Below are 18,220 nucleotides of genomic sequence, written 5' to 3'. Positions count from 1 at the left end.
GGCAGACCCTCTCCTTAAGCGTGCCAAGAGCATCCAGGCCCGGGAATTTTCAGTCTCCTCCGCCCGTGCGGCCCCTCTCCGCCGTGCGAGCGGCTTTCCCGCTCCCCGGGAGGGCTGCAGGTGTAGGCAGGCGGCCCGGCTCGCCCGCTCCCTCCGCCGCGCAGCATCCCAGCTCCGCCGGGCGCGCTTCGGGCGCGGAGGGTCGCGGAGCGCCCCGCACCTCGCCGCGCCGCGCCCGCTCTCCTCGGGGCAGCGAGCCTGGCCGCTCCCTTCCCTTTTTTTTTTTTTTTTTTGTTTGAGGGGTGTGGGGGTGTAATGCTGCAAGGTGCGTTCGCGGAGCCGCCGTCCGGCCCCCCCTGCACGGCCGGTATTTAAACGTGGGGTCCGTGCGCCCCCTAAGCGCCAGCGCCGCGCAGCGTATCCCCCGCCCGCCAGCGCGGGAAATAAATAAATAAAGCGTGTGGCTTTTGAACTGCCCACAGACTGTCACAGGGAAGGGGGGAGGGAGGGAAAGAGGGAGGGGGAGAGAGTGAGAAATGCAGAGGCAGCAGCCGCGGTAGCGGCGGCAGTGCTCCAGCAGGCACTAGGCACTCCGGTCCCGGCGAGCGAGCGGGCGAGAGCCACAGCGCTCCGAGCGAGGCGAGGGGGCTCTGGGCTGCCCGGGACTCTCTTTGTGACACCCCAGCACACAAACACACCGACAGGGACAGAGGAAAAACACAAAAAGGTAAGACGCGGTGTGTCTCACTTATGCCATTTACACAGCAGCCCGCGAGAGCTTTGCCATTTTTATCATTTTCTCCCCTTCCGTTGTGTCTCGATTTGTGGGGAGGGGAGATGCGCGTGTGAATCGGTAAGAGCAGAGAGAGAGGAGCAGCCCGGGAGGCGCCTGCCCGGGCACATTTTAGGAATATCGCTGCGAGAAGCTCGATTCCTCGAGAGGGGACCACCTGGGAGCGGGATCGAGGCACACAACGGACCGAAGGCGATTCCGTGAGATTTAAATGCCCGGGAAGGCTCTCCTGGGGAAGGGTGGGGGTAGCGGTGGGTGTGGTGGGAATAATAGTGGTTTATGCCCAATTTCTTTTCGGCGCTTTTAGCCTGTTTCCAAAGGGAGTCTCCTTAATTAATAACAATAATTTAAAATAAAAAGAGAAAAAAAAGGGGGGAAAAAAAGGGAAAAAAGGAAGATGCCCCAAGCTCTCCATGAAAGGAAGCGCTGGGAGAAGAGCACGCACGGCGCCAGGAAGATGGCAGGGCGGCTGGGCGGGGGGCGGCGGTGCTGCAGGGGGATTGCGGGCTCCGGGCGGCTGCTGGGGCGCTCCGCGGGCTGCGGGGGGCGTCGGGGCGGGCGAGGAGCGGCCAGCGGCGCTCGCCCATTGTGGCCGGCGACAAGGCGATTGTCGCTTGCCCATTGTGGCGCGGAAGCGGCGCTGCCTCCGCGGTCACGCGTGCGCGTGGGCGCGCCGGCGGGTTTGAAGCGCTGCTCCCGGCCGGGCGGCACACGCCGGGGCTCGGCTGCCCGAGCAGGGGCACGGACCCGCCGTCAAACACGACAGGGACCGCCACTGCTGCTGCTGCCCCCCGCACTACGCCCCGATGCGCCTGGTCCATGAATATTCACCGACTGCCGCCCTCCGCTCCCCACAGGTCCCCATCGACCCTCTGGTTTTCCCCCCACCAAAGAAAGCTACGACTCCCCTCGACCTGTTTTCCCCCCTTCCCCTCACGACGCGCCGTGTCGCCTCTTCCCCACGCACACGCGTGTCTTTGGAACGCGGCACCCGCAGGGCGCTCTCCCCGCGCCTCAGCTGGGCGTGGCGGCACACGCGGGGGAAAGGGAGGCGGACACACGCACACCCCCGGGACACCCCCGGGACACCCCCGCCCTCCTGCCACGCCGGGTGGGCGCCGCGCGGGGGGATGCGGGGCGACAGGGGGGTGCGGAGTGGAGCGGGGATGCGGAGTGGAGGAGGGATGAGGATGGAGGAGGGATGAGGATGGAGGAGGGATGCGGTGGAGGAGGGATGCGGGAAGCCCCCGCCGCCCTGCCCGCGCCTTTGTCTGCGCCCGGCGCATGCGCGGAGGCGGCGGCGCGGCCGGGGCCGGCGGCGGAACAAAGGCGGCTCCCTCAGCTCCCCGAGCCCCGGGCTCCCCCCGGCCGCCCTCGGCAGCCCCGGGACTCATCGGGGTGTCCCAGTCGTACCCCGCACCCTTCCCTCCCCGCGCTGAGCCAGCCTGAGCTTGGCGTCTGTTGCTGTGCGCGGTGGCGGAGCGGACCCGTGCCCCCCCTCACCTCACCCACGCAAAATTCGGCGTTTAGGAAGGGGAAAAGGCCGGCCCGCTGCCCGCCCCCTCGGGTTCGGTGGGCGGCAGGCGAGCGCCCGCGGGTGCGAGCACCCCCTGAGCTCCCCCGGGGCGGGCTCCAACACCGCCCCTGCTGCTCTCAGCGGCCTTGGCGACAGGAGCCGGGGCAGGGGTCCCTCTGCAGCGGCCTTGGCGACAGGAGCCGGGGCAGGGGTCCCTCTGCAGCGGCCTGGGGGCAGGAGCCGGGGCAGGGGTCCCTCTGCAGCGGCCCTGGGGGCAGGAGCCGGGGCAGGGGTCCCTCTGCAGCGGCCTGGGGTCGCTCGGGGGTCCCTTGAGCAGAGAGGGCGAGGCGGGCGGCGCGTACGTGCCGCAGAGGCGGCAGAGCCCCGGAGCAGCCCCGCCGCAGGGACGCGCTCCCGGCCCGGCTCCGGCCGTCTGGCAGGCACACGCGTGCTCTGCGTGCCCGGGCGGGCGCTCTCCTGGAGCATCGCATCTCCCTCTGCCGAGGGGAAGCAATCTATCAAGAGGAAGATTGTGTGCGTGCGTGTTAGTGCGACATCTTGAGATCTCTTTTGTTCGAGTTGTTGAGTCTCGATGCTGGCATCGGTGCCTGTTCCTTCTTCACCACTCTTCTTTCCCGGCTCTTGTCTAAAATTCGGATATATATCTCTTTCTAGAGGGAACATGCTTAAGCCTGTTTGAAATGTATGATTTTGTAAGCTAATGACGGTTTCTGAGCAGAAGACAACCGGTGTGTTAGTCAGGCTGGAGTTAAAGCTGACAAAAGAATATTGCCAGTGGGCTGCTAAACAGGCGATGGCAGTGGATTTTATTGCTTCCCCTCGAGGGTGATGAACATTCACTAGAAAACATACACCCCAAGGCTCCTTGCATAGCAATTACTTGATATTTCCAGTGTTTCCAATTAAGATCTCCTCTGAAGAAGCCATCAGAGCACTAAAAAATGTCTAAATGTCCCCTCTCTGCTTGCCAGATGCTTGCCAGGCACCACCTAAACGGGTGGCCAGGCTTCAAACACTGAGGGTTTTTTTCCTGTGTAGATGTTCCCCATTAGCCAGGGAGAGTCTGAAGTGGGAGTGCCATACTGAAGGAGGATGCAGCATCTGCTGCTACTGCTCTCTCCAGGGGAGATACCTTGTCCAACACAATCCTTTTGTATTCAGGCTGTTTCTGAGAATTCTGGGTAGCGTTTAGGGGTGAAGAAAGAGAAGAAGCGAGAACATGGCCGAAGGTTTTTGCACTTGCTGTCTACTCATTGTCTCCCACAACTTCATTTGAGGGAGAAGCTTTGCTTTGTGATCTCCCTTGCTAGTGGATTGTATGCAGTGGATATTTTCTTTTTGTCCAGCTGTTTCAGTTGAGCCAGGGAGCGCCAACTCTGATCGGTGGACAGAATAAACACAAAATATTGGGAAATTCGTGATGGCTCTGTCTATTCTTGTATGCTTCATGTATGGAATAGCTGATTGTGTAATACTCCCTGTATTTCCCTAATTGTACGTAGCTGCCAAAATGCAATCATGCAGCAGTTTTTTTTATGTTAATTTCAAACTCTGAGTGTATCATATCCAGTTAAAATCAACATTAAAAGGGTGAAAATGGTAAAATCACTGTTCAAGTTATTGCCTGAAGCAATGATCAGGTGAAATTTTTTTCTCCCCACCCCGCCCTCTTCTATACATCATTGCATTTGAGATGCAACACCCTCTAAAGCAACGTGGTGATACAAGGTTGATTTATTTGATTTATTTCAGAAAGTGGAATACCTTTGGTGCATACCCTTACCCTAAGTCTACAGAGTGTGCAACCTCCATAATTCCCGAGCCATGTCGAGAGCTGTCTCCAGTCCTCAAGTACTTGTGTTTTGATCTTTCAAAATCAAGTCTGTGGAATAAATTGTATTTTCCAAGTGAAGCTGCTTCTGTTTGTGCTGTGTTCCACTGGTAGCTTTGGCCCATGCAGTGAACCATGAAGTCCTTCAGCAGAACCTCCTGCGTACATGACGGCTTCTGTCGAACAATGGTGAATTCTTCCCTTGTGCCAGCACCCACCCATGGCCCAATGGCACACACTGAGCAGGGTAGGAAAAAAAGAAAAAGCTGGTTGCAGGGTAGAAACAGGCCTTCCCATGAAATCTTGGGTGAGTTCTGTGTGGTTACAGTTTTAGACACTCAGCTACCATTGAGTTAGTAATTATTTGGAAATCTGCCATTGAAAGCTGATCTTGCACTAATTTACTAATTTTGAAATTTTGAAAACAAGAATTTTGGAGGGCTTTTGTTTGGTTTTTTTCTTTCTTTTTTTTTTTGGTCCCATCTCTATGAAGAGTATTCTGCAGTTTTTTTGTACACGTTTGTGCACAAATCCCAGGTCTTGATCTAGGTGCATAGGTGCAAGCATAGTGTCCATGGGTGCAGTGTAAATTTAATGGGTAAAATCTAGCTCTTCAAATAAGAAAAATGGATGATCTTCAAATACATAATGAAGAGTATAATAATCAACCAATATTCAAAGCCTTTCCTTTATTCATACAAGGGTAGCGAAGGCAAGCCATTTTAAGGTATGCTACAGAAGTATGGAGACTGATTTATAACTAAAGAGAGATACTTAGGAATGACTTGGGTTGCTGCTTCTGTGTCAATAAGGAATGAAAAGAATGAGGTAACAACCAGAAAAATCAAAGAAATTCCTGAAAGCATTATAGACTTGATAATAGAAACCATATGCAGCATAATGGGGGTTTCATGCATTAGTAGGAAATGCTTTCGAGATTAAAAAAATATGCAGGGGGAAGAAGGGGGGAAACCTTATGCGGAATGGAAAGAACTTTAAAGTCTTCCTTGCAATATCTTGTATCTCACAGTTCTCTTCCCTAAAAGTGATACCACCTAAGCTTCTTACTTTAAGATGGAGAAATGTGATTAATATTAAAATGTATCTACAGGTTATTTGGTATGAAAATTCATAAGTTTAAGATAGAAATAAATTGATAGCAATGAGATTCCTCAAACATGAAAGATTTCTAACTTGCCAGAATCTGAAAAGAAATCTTTGGCTTTCGTCTGCACACCAATAAATGTAAAGAGATACTGATTTGTAACACATGTGGAATGGTCAGGTTTTGCCTGGGAGCAAGATGTGTAGTAATTCTGTCTTAAGTACAGTTAATGGAATTTAACTCTGAGGAAACAGTTTTATTAATAAAAACCTCGTGTCTTAGGATATAAATAATAGTCTGATCTCTTTTGATGTGTTTGGTATTGTCTTCTGCAGAATAGGAATGAAGCAGTCTGTATGGTTGCCTGACTTGTTGGGTATATACTGCCAAGTACCCCAGCAGTGCGATAGCGTTGGGAAAGCCACATGCTTTTTAGTCACATGTTGCATAGTTTAGATTTTAGCCTGGTAAGTGGTGCCACATATGATTATGATCTGCTGATCCAGGGATTTTTTTTTTTACCCTTTAGGAATTTGAACATCTTTTCAAAAGATTTTATTTTGTGTACACTGCCTTAGCAGTTGTTCAGAGCAGCATGACCTGGCACTTCATGTAAACTGTAGTACTGATGGCAGGATCTTCATTTTGAATAGAGACTTACTGTCCTTACAGAAGAGACAACACTGAATGTATGATAACACTGGGCCTCAGCAACCAACCTTGATGGATGATGTCACGATGGTGATTGTAATACTACTGATGCCTTGGCATGAAGAGGATATGAATGCAGTGTTGAAGCATAATCTTTTCCTTCAGGCAAAAGACTAGTAGATATAATGACAGTTTCCCAAGAATTAATTTTAATGATAGAGATCTATGCCATCATGATGTCGTGTGACAAATGGAAGCTAGTTCTGTAAGAGTAGTGAAATCAGGGAGCTGCTGGCTATCTGCTGTTTCAATATTCTTTAAATACTCAATGGTATACAGAACACAACCCCTGCAGAGGGACAGAGCCTGGTAATAGTTTTTGAACTTATTTTCTGCTATTACTGTTTTCCTTGTGTGATTGGTTGGTGATGGAGGGGCTCATATTCAAAATTACATCTTGATATGATTAACTGTTTTAGGATGAAGTAGATGGTCACATAGTGGGATCCTGTAGATGTGCATCTTCTAGACAAATTTAAGATGATTGATGAACTATGGAGAAGAAATGAAGCAAAGACAAAACAAAGAATGGATCAACAATAGCAGAATTGATGCAAGTTTCCCTCATCTTCCTACCTTAGAAAAACACATGCAAAACATGCACAAATCAAGATGTATAAAACAGTGAAAACCCAATTAAAAACATAGTCAACATGGAAGAGTTACACCATGGGAAATGCTTTGGTATGTGCTTGTCTGAGATAGTCTGGAGCCAGAGAATTGCTCCATCAGCTTCCTGTAATCATCCTTCCTCAAGGCAGTGAAGCGCGTCATTAGCGCAGAATGAAAACAAAAACAAAAACAGGGTAGAGATGGTATAAAATTAAGAGTCTGGAAAAGGACAGGGTGAAACTGTCACCACTGGATGAGGTGTTCAGATTATTTCTACATTTCCATTTCATATACAGAGTTTCCAGTAACGCAAAGTTGCTGTATTTTGGCCAGTGCTGGTAAGTGCTTGATTGACTTTTGCTGCTAACTCTGCAGATTTGGTGGGAGGAGGCAAATTCAGTGAGATCTGAGGTGGTGAAAACAGTCCTTATGCGTTTCTTGCTGTCCCCAGGAAAACTTCAGCAGATGGGGAAGATGTGCTAGCTGCTCTAACCATTGTTTCCTAATTGGATATGCTGAGAGAGTGGGGCTCATTTTCCTCCAGCAGCATCACTAAACTCTGCACCAGTGAATGCACCTTCTGCACTGGGAATAGCTGGTGTCACTGAAGAGAGGGTGAAAGATGTGTGTTTGCCCTTGCTTTTCTTTTCAGATCTACAGGCCTTGCAAAGCAAGGGAGACATAAGTTCTCCAGATGATAAAATTCAAAATCAGTCAGATTTTCCAGGCTCTTCCATTCCACACTTTGCTTGAGATGTAGGAGAGTACTGTTGGTTTGCAACTTTGTTTCACTTGGAGCTTTCACTAGGAGCTTGTGAGGCTTCTGTAGGGGACCTGAATGTTCAGGATAGCCCCCGAGCCTGTAATTCAAATGCTTAAGTTAGCAGAACAAAGCAAATGTGGAAACGTGGAAACTCTTTCCTTGTTTGCAGTCCACACATGCTCTGTGTAACGCCAGCAATCATAGCTAGGAGCTTTCTGATAGCCCTAGAATGCTGCATGTAGGATGTGAGAGTTCAAGGAGAGTGACAAGTTGTCCTTGAGGATATCTTTTTTCTGAAGGATCTGCTGTTACAGGCGAGAATTTTGGTAAGAGGAATTTATCCATTCTCTGCTTCTGTATGCTGTTCCCTTTTCTCATTTCCTACCCTCGGAGATCGTCATCTGGAAAAAAACCATCCTCTGGTGAAGAGGTTCCAGCAGAAACCTTTTTAGCTGCTTGTAGCCCTCTGATGTTCCACCAGTATTGTGCATTTTAATGATTTATTCAGTGCTAGTCTCCTTAGTGATATCTAGGGGAACATTCAGCTTTCTGCATATTGGCCCATCCTTTCCATCCAGTTGCCTCGAACAGATGACATTACCTTAATGAATAATAGTTTTAGAGCCAAGCTAAGTAAGAGCTGCCATGTGCACTGAAATGTGATAGCTCACTGGGGCGCACTCTTTTCCTCTTCGTGTAATAGTGAGTAGAAGCCTCAACAGAGCTCAAGAAAACTAATATTACAGTATATTTTTGTAAGCACTAGAATGATTATTAGGTCACTGGAAGTTCAGCTGTCATCCTCTTCTGTGGATGAGTCAGTGACTGACAGATTCATGAAGAAATTATTGGTGCTGCTAGCAATAGGAATGTGGCACTCCTTATGGTGTCTCATTCCCCACTGAACAGCACACTGGCAATCCACTGGGCCACAGTGCATGACAGTGGCCTTCAGTGCTGAGGTACCTCCTGTTACCAAGGGTTCAAACTGGACTGCAAATCACCTACAGGTGTCCTTGCAAACACCTCTTGGAACGTCACTGTTACCAAGACACTACGGAGAAGAGCAAATATATTAGCTAGCAGATGACAAATGCTGGAAGCAGGATAAAGATTTGTCTTTAAATACTTGCCATGTGTGTTCTGAGCTGGCGTTGATATATGGAGTACGGTGTTGAGGGAAATGAGCTGGCATTGCATGCTCTCCCACAGCCATTGACCCTGTGAGGAACATCCGAGTGCCTCACCATCCGAAACACAGAGGTGATAGAGAATGAAGGAAATTCTGCACTGACAGATTTGTGGTTCAGAAAAAAAATGTCTGTCCAGGAGTTTTCTGTGGAACAATGACAGTAAATTTACAGACTAAGGAAAGAAACATTCATCTCAGCAGCTTTTATTTCCTTTCTACTTAAAAACCAAGTTCTTTGGCACATTTTCTCCTGACTGAAGAAGCTATTTTAAATGCTTCTTATTAGAAATTGAATTCTAACCTGTTGGGATTTACTGTATTTTCTCTGTCCATATTTGTAGATGTATCTCATTAAAAAAAGTTTTATTGTCTTCACATGAATTTTTCATGTAGCTTTGGCTCTGTGCACTTCCTTGCCATATTACTGTAGCTCACTTATCTGTATTTAAATGAAGTTATCATGGTGGCTATGTAGCCATTTCCCTTGCTTATCCTTTCTAGAAGCCCATATTTTCAGCCATGAATTAACTCAGCCTATTTCAGGGAACACCTTGATAATCACACAGTGAGAGGCAGTGTGTGCATAAGCAGACATGCAGAACACAGGAAGATCTATGTCATCAGCTTAATTGTGTGCTGGCATTCATATATAATGAGAGTCCACAACCACTTGTAAAACTTTAATTTTAAACTCTGTAACTCATGCTACTAGACCCCAGTGGTTTGCATGTATATGGCTCCCAAATCTAGATGTTCACTAAAGTGAGATCATATCAACATGAGAACTTGGTCTTAAACAAAGTTTCATGCAAATCCTGTAACAATATGGAAAACTTGGAGCTCCGCCAGCTGAAAGCATTCAACAGTTTTAAACTCACCAGCTGAAGAAATATTAATGTGATTTCCTCTGCTGAGTGAAAAGGGAGAGAATTTTTCCTTTTTACACATTGTTTCAGTTTTAAACAAAAGTGGCTCTTGACTAAATGAACAAAAAAAAAATTCCACCAGCAAACCCAGCCCTTCTGTGATAGCTTGAATTGTGTCTTATTTTCAAGAAGAACTAGATTTGTTTGATCCTGTAGACAATTAAATTGCTACAAGCTCATAATTAGACTGCATTAGTGAGTTGAAAAACCATCCAGAACACAGTTTTAGGGGAAATATTTCCTATTATAAAGGACAAAGCTTGTCTGTCAAGCTGTGGCTGTGCTGGGTTGCTTATTGCATAAAGGCCAGTAGCTGTCACAGTCATGCTGGCCCAGGCTTCTTTTATAGAGAACCATTATTTGGATCCAGTTCTAATTGCTCTAGATTTTAATTGTGTCTAAATAAAACATAACATTTATAAATGATGGAGATGACAACATGATTGCTGTGGACATTGAGTGTGATTCCATCAAGGTGAGGACTGTATTCAGGCCAAGTGAGTTCGTGATGACAGATATATATGTCTTTTATTCTGAAGGACAAGTTTGTAGCTACAGGGTGAAGACACAAAATAGCCTTTGGTCTCTCTGGAGGGTCCCCGAGTAGGGGGCCGGGGAATTGAAGGGTATTGATTTAGATCATCTGCTGTACATATTGGTCCCAAAAAACCCTCTCAAATAACATTCTTTGCGTTAGAATTACAGCTAATCATCTCAGTTAATTGACTCCGTACACAGAGAAAACTTACAGTGTTGATAGAGCCAAAATAATAGATAAATATGAGGTTTATTCACAGCCTCATCTCCGCCCACAAGCTGTTTCAAGTTTTGAATACTAATGCTTGTTTCAAGTACGCAGAAGTTTTGGAATGAAAATCTGGAGTCCTCCCTGGTCCCAAACTTCCTTTTTAACACCTTGGAATTGACTGTGGGTCCACTACCTGGTCCTCAGCATTTTAAGGTTTTTTTTCCTAAGCTTCAAGTTCCTGGCTTGAATCTCTTGCCTGTCTCACCCTGCTGTCTCTGGAAACATCACCTCTGAGCAGCCTTAGGGAAGGAGCTCCTCTGGTCATTGTAAAGCAAACAAATAAAATCAGACTGTTCAAGGGAGCCCTCTGGGCTGTCTTGCAAAGAGTGGCTTTGGTGAGACTGCATCCATGGTTGGAAGTGCCAGTCATTGGTTGCTCACTTGTGATGTTCGTCGACTCCCTGCTCTGGAAAGAAGACCAAAGAGGTGACTTAATTATTACAGATGCCCTGTTTTATCCTTATCTTTTATCTAGCCATATGATTCTGATCATCTCTGATCTAGTTAGTTAGGGAGATAGTTAAATATAACTTCATGTATCTAGGCGCATTTAGCTATTTGTGGTTAAATCTGCCCTCGGTTCCTAAGAGACTGTATTTCAAAGTTTCAGAGACACAGCCAGGAATACTTTCATATGAAATAAAAAATACAGGGAGTTTGTCTTAACTAACACAGTGGAATATTTTTTTATCTTAGCAATACACCTCAGAGCTTACAATCACATTATAGCCTTTCATGGAAACAAGGAGTCATCTTTCTGTCTTCTGTCACTAAGGACTAGTAGGTAACTGAGTGGGATTTCTACTGTTCATGTAGATAACTTTGGACTGCATGAGGAAAACAGTTGCTCTTTGCTCTTTAACAAATGACAGATGATCAGTAAGTTAAAATTATTTAAATAAGTTTTAATGAATAAATCATAGTAAAAATTCCTTGTCTGTGGAATAACTTCTAATAAGACAGTATGTGGTAGTTGTTGAGAATATATGGTCAGAATTGCCATAAAGAAGATTTTGTTGATGAGAAAGGGGAAACAAGCATAACAGAGGTCCATTCCTTAGTTGTGTTGAGTGTTTAGAACCAGAACAGAATAAATTGCCTTTTAACTATCCTAAAATGGACATCGAAGAATTTCCTTTTTTATATTGTGCTTTGAACATTTAAAGATATAACTTGCATGGGTCATATGCCACATAAAAGAGAGCTACTGTTCAAGTGGATGCACATGTAAACAGTGTGATCAAACAGGACCTATGAAAGGGAGAAATGAACACTTTGGTTTTTGTGCAGTGTAAAGAAGCAAATGATTATTTTAAGACTAGGTAAGAAATAACCATTGAAAGATGACTTAAATATGACTCATTCAGCCTTGGGGCAAGGAGAGGAAATATCTTGACTTCTCTTGAGGTGTCTTTCAGTCTTGTGGTTTGTGTGATCAGGGACATGGGGAGCCTTTGGAATGAGCTAGTTCTTGAGTGCAGAGAAATTAGTTTAGTTGAAACAAAATCCTTCCCAAGTGTACTGATTTATGGGCAGTGTGTCTGAGCTCTGTTAATATTGAGATCCAAAGATGAACCTCTGCAGAGATGCTTTATGGACATGATATATGCCGTAAATAAATATGCAAATAAGGCTTTCCTAGAGCTGGCAAGAGACTATTTAGTTTATTGATGATGAACAGCATAGGTTGTTAAATGAAGATTTCTCATAGTGCTCTTGACAGAATTCTTTAAATGGACTGTAAGTTTGAGGATATTCTTCAAAATGGGGCTGATGTGCAAAAAGGGGAGTAAAGCTTACAAAAATGATTGAGGCTTTTCAGGTCATAAGTTTTATTTAAAGACAGTGATAAGTAATCATATGTCTGTGTTTGAAAATGTTACTCTTCAAGCCGAGAATGAAATTTTGTGACTGCTTCTGAGGACAGTTGCATACTTCTGATTGATATAACACTAGGATGTCTTTTGTTACTTAGTTTGTAGGCTGCAGAAACCTTTGCTGGGTTGTTCCACAGATGAGTGGAGAAGGCTATTCACATGTTTTCAACACATGGTGACTGAAACTTAATGGTATAATAACTGTAGCTTGGAAAGTGATATAATCTCTAAAGAAATCCTTGGTGTATTCATAAATGCTTTTGAATAAACATAATATTCAGCTGAACAAATATCTTTGTGCAGTTCATCTTTTGCATGCAGGTGGGCAGCTGCCATTGAAGTTCCTGGCTCAATACCAGTGGCTAGATCCATGCTACTTTGGACTATGTGTTTGAAATCAATTAATCAATCAATCAATCAATCAATCAATCAATCAATCAATCAATCTTTTCCTACCTGAGGGCAACCTAAGAGTTATTTAGTTTCCACATGTGCTTACTGGAAATTGCGTGCTCTCAAGAAGCACTTGCAGATTTTGCCTGTGTTTTTCTGTTTAATGTACCAGGTTCTTGGCTAGTTGCCCATGTCTTGGTGTTATTAGAGATAAGGGAATGCTCACCTTCGTTTAGCTGCTAATTGTTAGATTATTCAGCAAAGTATGGATGTCAAGTTGTGCACAGCAGTGTGTTGGGCACTTTTTATAGTAAACCTTTCCAAGAGGGAGGCATGTTTAGGAGCAGAGCTAGAGTGGTGGGCTTGATTCTGGTTTTATTCATGTTGATCAGTGAGTATCTGATTTGAATCTAATTGAGTTGCACTAACAAAGTCAGAGCTGTGAGCCACTAGAATTTCACTGTAATTTGGATGGTTGAGTGGGCAGCACTGATTGGGATTGACGTTTATATATATATATATAAAATATAAAATGCTTGTGTTTGCAATCATAATACAAAAGCATTTACCAGAACATTAAATCCCAGTGTTCTGTCACCTGTCTGCTTTTCTGTCTGTCTTTCTCCTTGCTTCCTTTGAGAAACAGTAGTAGGTTAAATTGAATAGTATCAATGTTGAAGGTGAGTTTTCTACTGCCTGAAGAGGAAGGAGCATTATCTTTTCAATCTGTGCAAGGTAAGTGTGTGCAGCAGTGAAGTTTTCATGTTGAGAAGATAGGTCAGAAAACAATATGCCTTAGGTTAGAATTCTTTTGGTTGGGAACAAAATCCCTGGCATTAGGTCTTATTAACATTAATAAGCTCATATAAACTGACACAGAGTACTGCAAAATGGAATGGGGTTTTTTTCCTGTTCATGGGCCTGTACATGAGAAAGAGCACACCTAGTAATTATGGCAGTGAGGAAAAGGAGTGTGCCCTGGATAAACTGGGTTCTGCAAGTGTGTGCTACTATGCAGTAGCATGTGCTACAGTAGGTGAGGAATGTGTGGTAGTGCAGACACAGGCAGTGCCCCCTTCTCTGTGGGAGATCTCTGTGTGGGAGCTATTGAATGAGGGTTGTGGGTTAGAGTGGTTGTGGGGATTTCACTGCTTGTCCTGGGTTTAGTCAGCGCCCTGAATCAGAGCTGCCTGCAGCTGTGTTTTGATGGTTTATCTGGTTTTGTTAAAACTGCTCACAAGTAATCCAGCCCAGCCTGTTTCATCAGCTGCCTTATGGAACTCTGCCAGGCAAACAACAGGTAAGCAAGATGAAGGGCTAAAAATGACATGTTGGAGCTTCATTTACAGGCTGATAAATCCTAGAAAGCAGATTTAGTATTCAAGTATTATGTTCATGCTGATGCCTAAACTCAGAGCTGGTCTGATTTGTCATAGAGAAATACCTCACAGATATCAGTCAGATATAGTTGGCACAATTAGTCACTTTTACAGAAACCTTTTCTACTGAACAGACAGGCCAAGGAAAATAAGCATGAATTTTAAAATCAGCACTCAAATTTGCATTTCAGGAGTAGAATATGGTTTTGAGACTACTATCTGCAACATCCTCTGCTATGAGGATAACCTGAGAAAGTTGGAGTTGCTCAGGCTGGAGAAGAGAAGGCTACAGGGAGAGCTTAGAGCAGCCTTTCTGTACCTGAAGTGGCCTATAAGAAAGCAGGAGAGGGGCTTTTTACAAGCAAATGTAGGGATAGGAAAAGGGGGAATGACTTTCAACTGAAAGGCTAGATTCAGATTAGATATTAGGAAGAAATTCTTTGCTGTGAGGGAGGTGAGGCACTGAATAGGTTGACCAGAGAAACTGAGTATGTCCAAGCCCTTGGTCTAGTAGAAGTGTCCTTGCCCACGGCAGGGGATTTGGAACCAGATCATCTTTAAGGTCTCTTCTGACTCAAACCATTCTGTGATCGTAACAGCATTTCTGTTTTCTACTGTAGGTAACTAGCCACTTAATAAAGAGTACCATTCATAAGAGTTCCTAGGTTTAAGACCTAAACCATGCAATATGGACTAATTAGTGTTAATTAATGAGAGACATATATAACATGGACAGTCAGGATGCAAACACTTGCTCCTGCTGACTTCTGCTGGGGTATTATTAGTTTTGTCTTCTATAAAACATATTCAGCAGAATATTATCTTGTTTTGCTTGGGTCAGGCTCAGCCTCTACTGATAGAGCTGTCTGCTCTGTGCTATACAAAGTACCAACTGGCAAGATAATGTCTCTGGTCTGACCCCTCACCAAGGTGTTGAAAGCTCAGATTCAAGCCTAAAATTGGCAGGGGAGAGTTGAAACATGCTCTTTTATAGAAAAAGTGACCCTCTTTAAGCAAGGGGCGGCTAAATTTTTGCCTGTTAGATTGTGAAAGCTTATATAAAAATGCCACAAATTCCAGTCTTTTGGGAGACTGTAACAGATTTTTACCATATAATTCTAGTATAAAGAAAATGTCTTTGTTTGAATTCATAATTAAACATGTACTCCTTATGCTGTTTTGCAGTATTATATTTGTAGGAGTTACTGGGAAGATGTTCAAGTCCCCAGCTGCCAGTTAAGTGTCTGGTATGAATCTTACCCACAGAGCTGGTCCCATTACTTTACATTAAAGGCAAAAACATAATGTGAATGCTTAAAATTTACATTACAATGTCTGTGATTTTTTTTCTTATTTGAGAACTAATCCCATCTCAATATTAGATAGATACTAATGTGTGGTAGATGCTTCCACACCAAGGGTGCAGGTACAGCTGACCTGAACCAGCAGCTCCATGGGGTGGGCTGGCTTCATGCTTTTCTGTGTTTGTTTTGTTTTTCTTCTGGCTGGGCTCCTTTCCTCACAGCTCAGTGAACTGAATCACCTCACACAAGGCTCAACTAAGAGCCAGACCAGCTACAAGGCAACAGGAGCTGGCAGTGGCTGTCCCACTTGACAGCAAACTATTTCATTTGGCTTAGCTGTATCACCAAAATACACCTTCATTCCAATATTGTAAAGATTTTTAGTGTTATTCGTCTAAGCATGCTTTTCATCTAAACCCACATTTGTAAGATGATTCATCTTATGACTAGAACATGGAAAGATCACATCGTGAAATTTAAAAAATAATTGTACTTTAAACCCAGTTGAGAAGTCTTCCAATAAAATGCATTTGTTTTAAAATATAGTAAGTGAATTACTTCAGTCACAAAGGGCTAAATGTGCCCAAAGACCACTGAATGTCTTTCAAGGGAGTTCCAGTATGAGAAATCAGAACTGAATTAACTCAGACTATGACCTGTAATGACTGTCTGCATCTCTTACATCCATTATTTTGTGTAAAGGAAGACTGACTCAAATATTAAGCTTGCTTTTTTTTCCCCTCTTTTTTCTTTTTCTTTTTCTTTTTCTTTTTCTTTTTCTTTTTCTTTTTCTTTTTCTTTTTCTTTTTCTTTTTCTTTTTCTTTTTCTTTTTCTTTTTCTTTTTCTTTTTCTTTTTCTTTTTCTTTTTCTTTTTCTTTTTCTTCTTCTTCTTCTTTTTCTTTTTTCTCTTTTAAAGTAGTTTCCTGTCAAAGCAAGCAATAACCCTTATGGTTTATCATGCAATCCTTTTGTTTACATCTGAGTGAAGATTGATGTGTAAATCTCAGGTGTGACTAAACTGGTATGGTGAGTAAAGGGAATGCCTCTGACCATTCCACACTTTGGTGTCTTGGCCAGGAGCAAGCTTGTTCAAGGGATATTGTGATCTTGGCATTGCAATAGAGTTGCAGAAGGCTCACTAAATTCTTATTTTATGTTATCTTTTGATTTGAATAATTAAAATAGTGAGTGGGTTGTTATTATAAAACTGTTACGTTGAACTGGAAACCTGGGTTCAGACTTTCAAGTTTTTTAGTGTTTGCTTAATGCTGGTTGGAGGGAGTTTGGGGGGATTTCCATCAGTTTTAATCAAAGGGCCTCTATTTTAATTACTAATACATATTTATGATCTCTTCAAAGGAGTTGTGGGGTTTTTGTTTCAGTTTTTTGTGTAATACAAGAGTCACTTATAGTTTGCTTCAAAAGATAAAGGTTATTTTAGCTTGACAGTTTCATCTGCAATTCTTGATTCCCACTACAAAACACGTCGTTCAGACTACAGGCTGTACTCCTTGATAGAGCTAGTTCAGTACAGCAGCAATCAAAACATGTTGCACATAACAAATTGCTACATCAGTGCTGGTTTAAGAAATCCTTTTTATCGTAAACAGGAACTTAGCACTTTTTCTGAAATGTCTTATCCTGTGGAAAACTGCTCAGCATAATTTATGATTTCTCACTTAGTGTATTTATGAAACAGCTGTAAATCTGCACTTCATTTTGTACAGGGGTTTTGTATTTATGTCTAACTGTGTCAGCCATTTGGCTGCAGGAAAACGGTACCACTTGCTCAAGGGAGGGGAAGTTAGCCCTGTTAGCAAAAAATGAGACAGTTTGTCAGGACAGCAAGGTAAGTGTGCTATTCTTGTGCAAAGCTGTGTTTTATGAGGTGAGCCCAGCAATCATATTGTCTTTTCATGCAGTAACTCATTGGACACTTCCTGCCTACCAAAACTCCGGGAGAAGTCTTTTCTACCATGTCCTGAGGCAAGACTGTAAAAAGAAAGGCCTATTGATGGGATTTTTGAGAAACAAACTGCAAGTAAATGCATTTTCTGATTTTATCTGGAAGTGGAGAATAGTTGGACCAGCCTCATCCATCAGTTCTACAGCTTTCTGCTTGTTTATATTGGTGTCATAAAAGTGGGTGTCTGTCCATCATGCATTTAGTAGCTTTAGAAGTGCAGGAGTTGGCTCTGTTCACAGCAGCACCATAAGCCACATTCATGAGGAAGCTCTGTGGGAACTAATTTTATCCTGCTGAGAATTTTAACCACCTCCTATAGAATTTCACAGGCATTTTGCCCTACTGCTTCCACTAGCATGGACACCAGTATATTGTACTTCTCTGTGCCCCATAGTTCTGTCTTCCAACTGCATGCTTCAGTACCAGTTTCAGTATTGCTTTGCCTGGGGTAAGTGTTCTTGTTTCATTCTTTGAAACTGAACTAAATTGAATTGAATAAAAGCAACATATCAAAAATCAGTGGTAGTCAGCTTTATCTTTCATTATAAAACTTTTTTTTGCACACACAGCTTTTCAGAAATGCTTGTAAAATCTAACAGACCCTCTTCAGTCTTAAAAAAACTGAGTAATGACCAAATGGCAACATGAGAGATTACAGTAATGATGGAGACTCCGCTGCCTTACATTTGCACACTTCAACATATGTATAGCACTGCAGAGACTGAATCCATCCTACAAGTGTTAATGGGTCCAGTATCATTCCTTCAGCACAGATAGTCAGCATAAATGCAGCTTAAAGCACACCAGTGTTCCCTCTGTTAAAGGGAGCAGGACACTGACCCCTGTTACCTAGTGAATTTGCTTCTGTAAAGCAAACTCACACTGAGTGAAAGAATGAAGCTTCTATAAACTGTCATGGACACTCAGATAAGTGTATGGCTAGCATATCATCCCTGATAGAAATACTAAATACTAGAAATACTAAATACTACAGTACTAATGTTCAAGGGGAACAGACTGAA

At 43.9% G+C, this 18,220-nt stretch overlaps 1 protein-coding gene across 2 annotated transcripts in view; it reads left to right on the top strand.

Moving 5' to 3' along the window:
* Positions 1–536: 536 nt before the first annotated feature.
* The window catches only part of BASP1 (brain abundant membrane attached signal protein 1), a 51,342-nt gene continuing 33,658 nt past the window's right edge, over positions 537–18,220 (top strand). The window contains exon 1 of one of the 2 annotated variants that reach the window (XM_058031637.1): positions 537–727. The gene's annotated coding sequence lies outside the window, so the exon portion shown is untranslated. Of the gene's footprint in view, positions 728–852; positions 994–18,220 lie in introns of those variants that run through there. The other variant, XM_058031645.1, reaches the window with a different exon arrangement.

Source organism: Melospiza georgiana, chromosome 1, assembly GCF_028018845.1.
Source record: "Melospiza georgiana isolate bMelGeo1 chromosome 1, bMelGeo1.pri, whole genome shotgun sequence".
NCBI lineage: Eukaryota > Metazoa > Chordata > Aves > Passeriformes > Passerellidae > Melospiza > Melospiza georgiana.
This window is presented reverse-complemented; position numbering and strand designations above follow the sequence as displayed.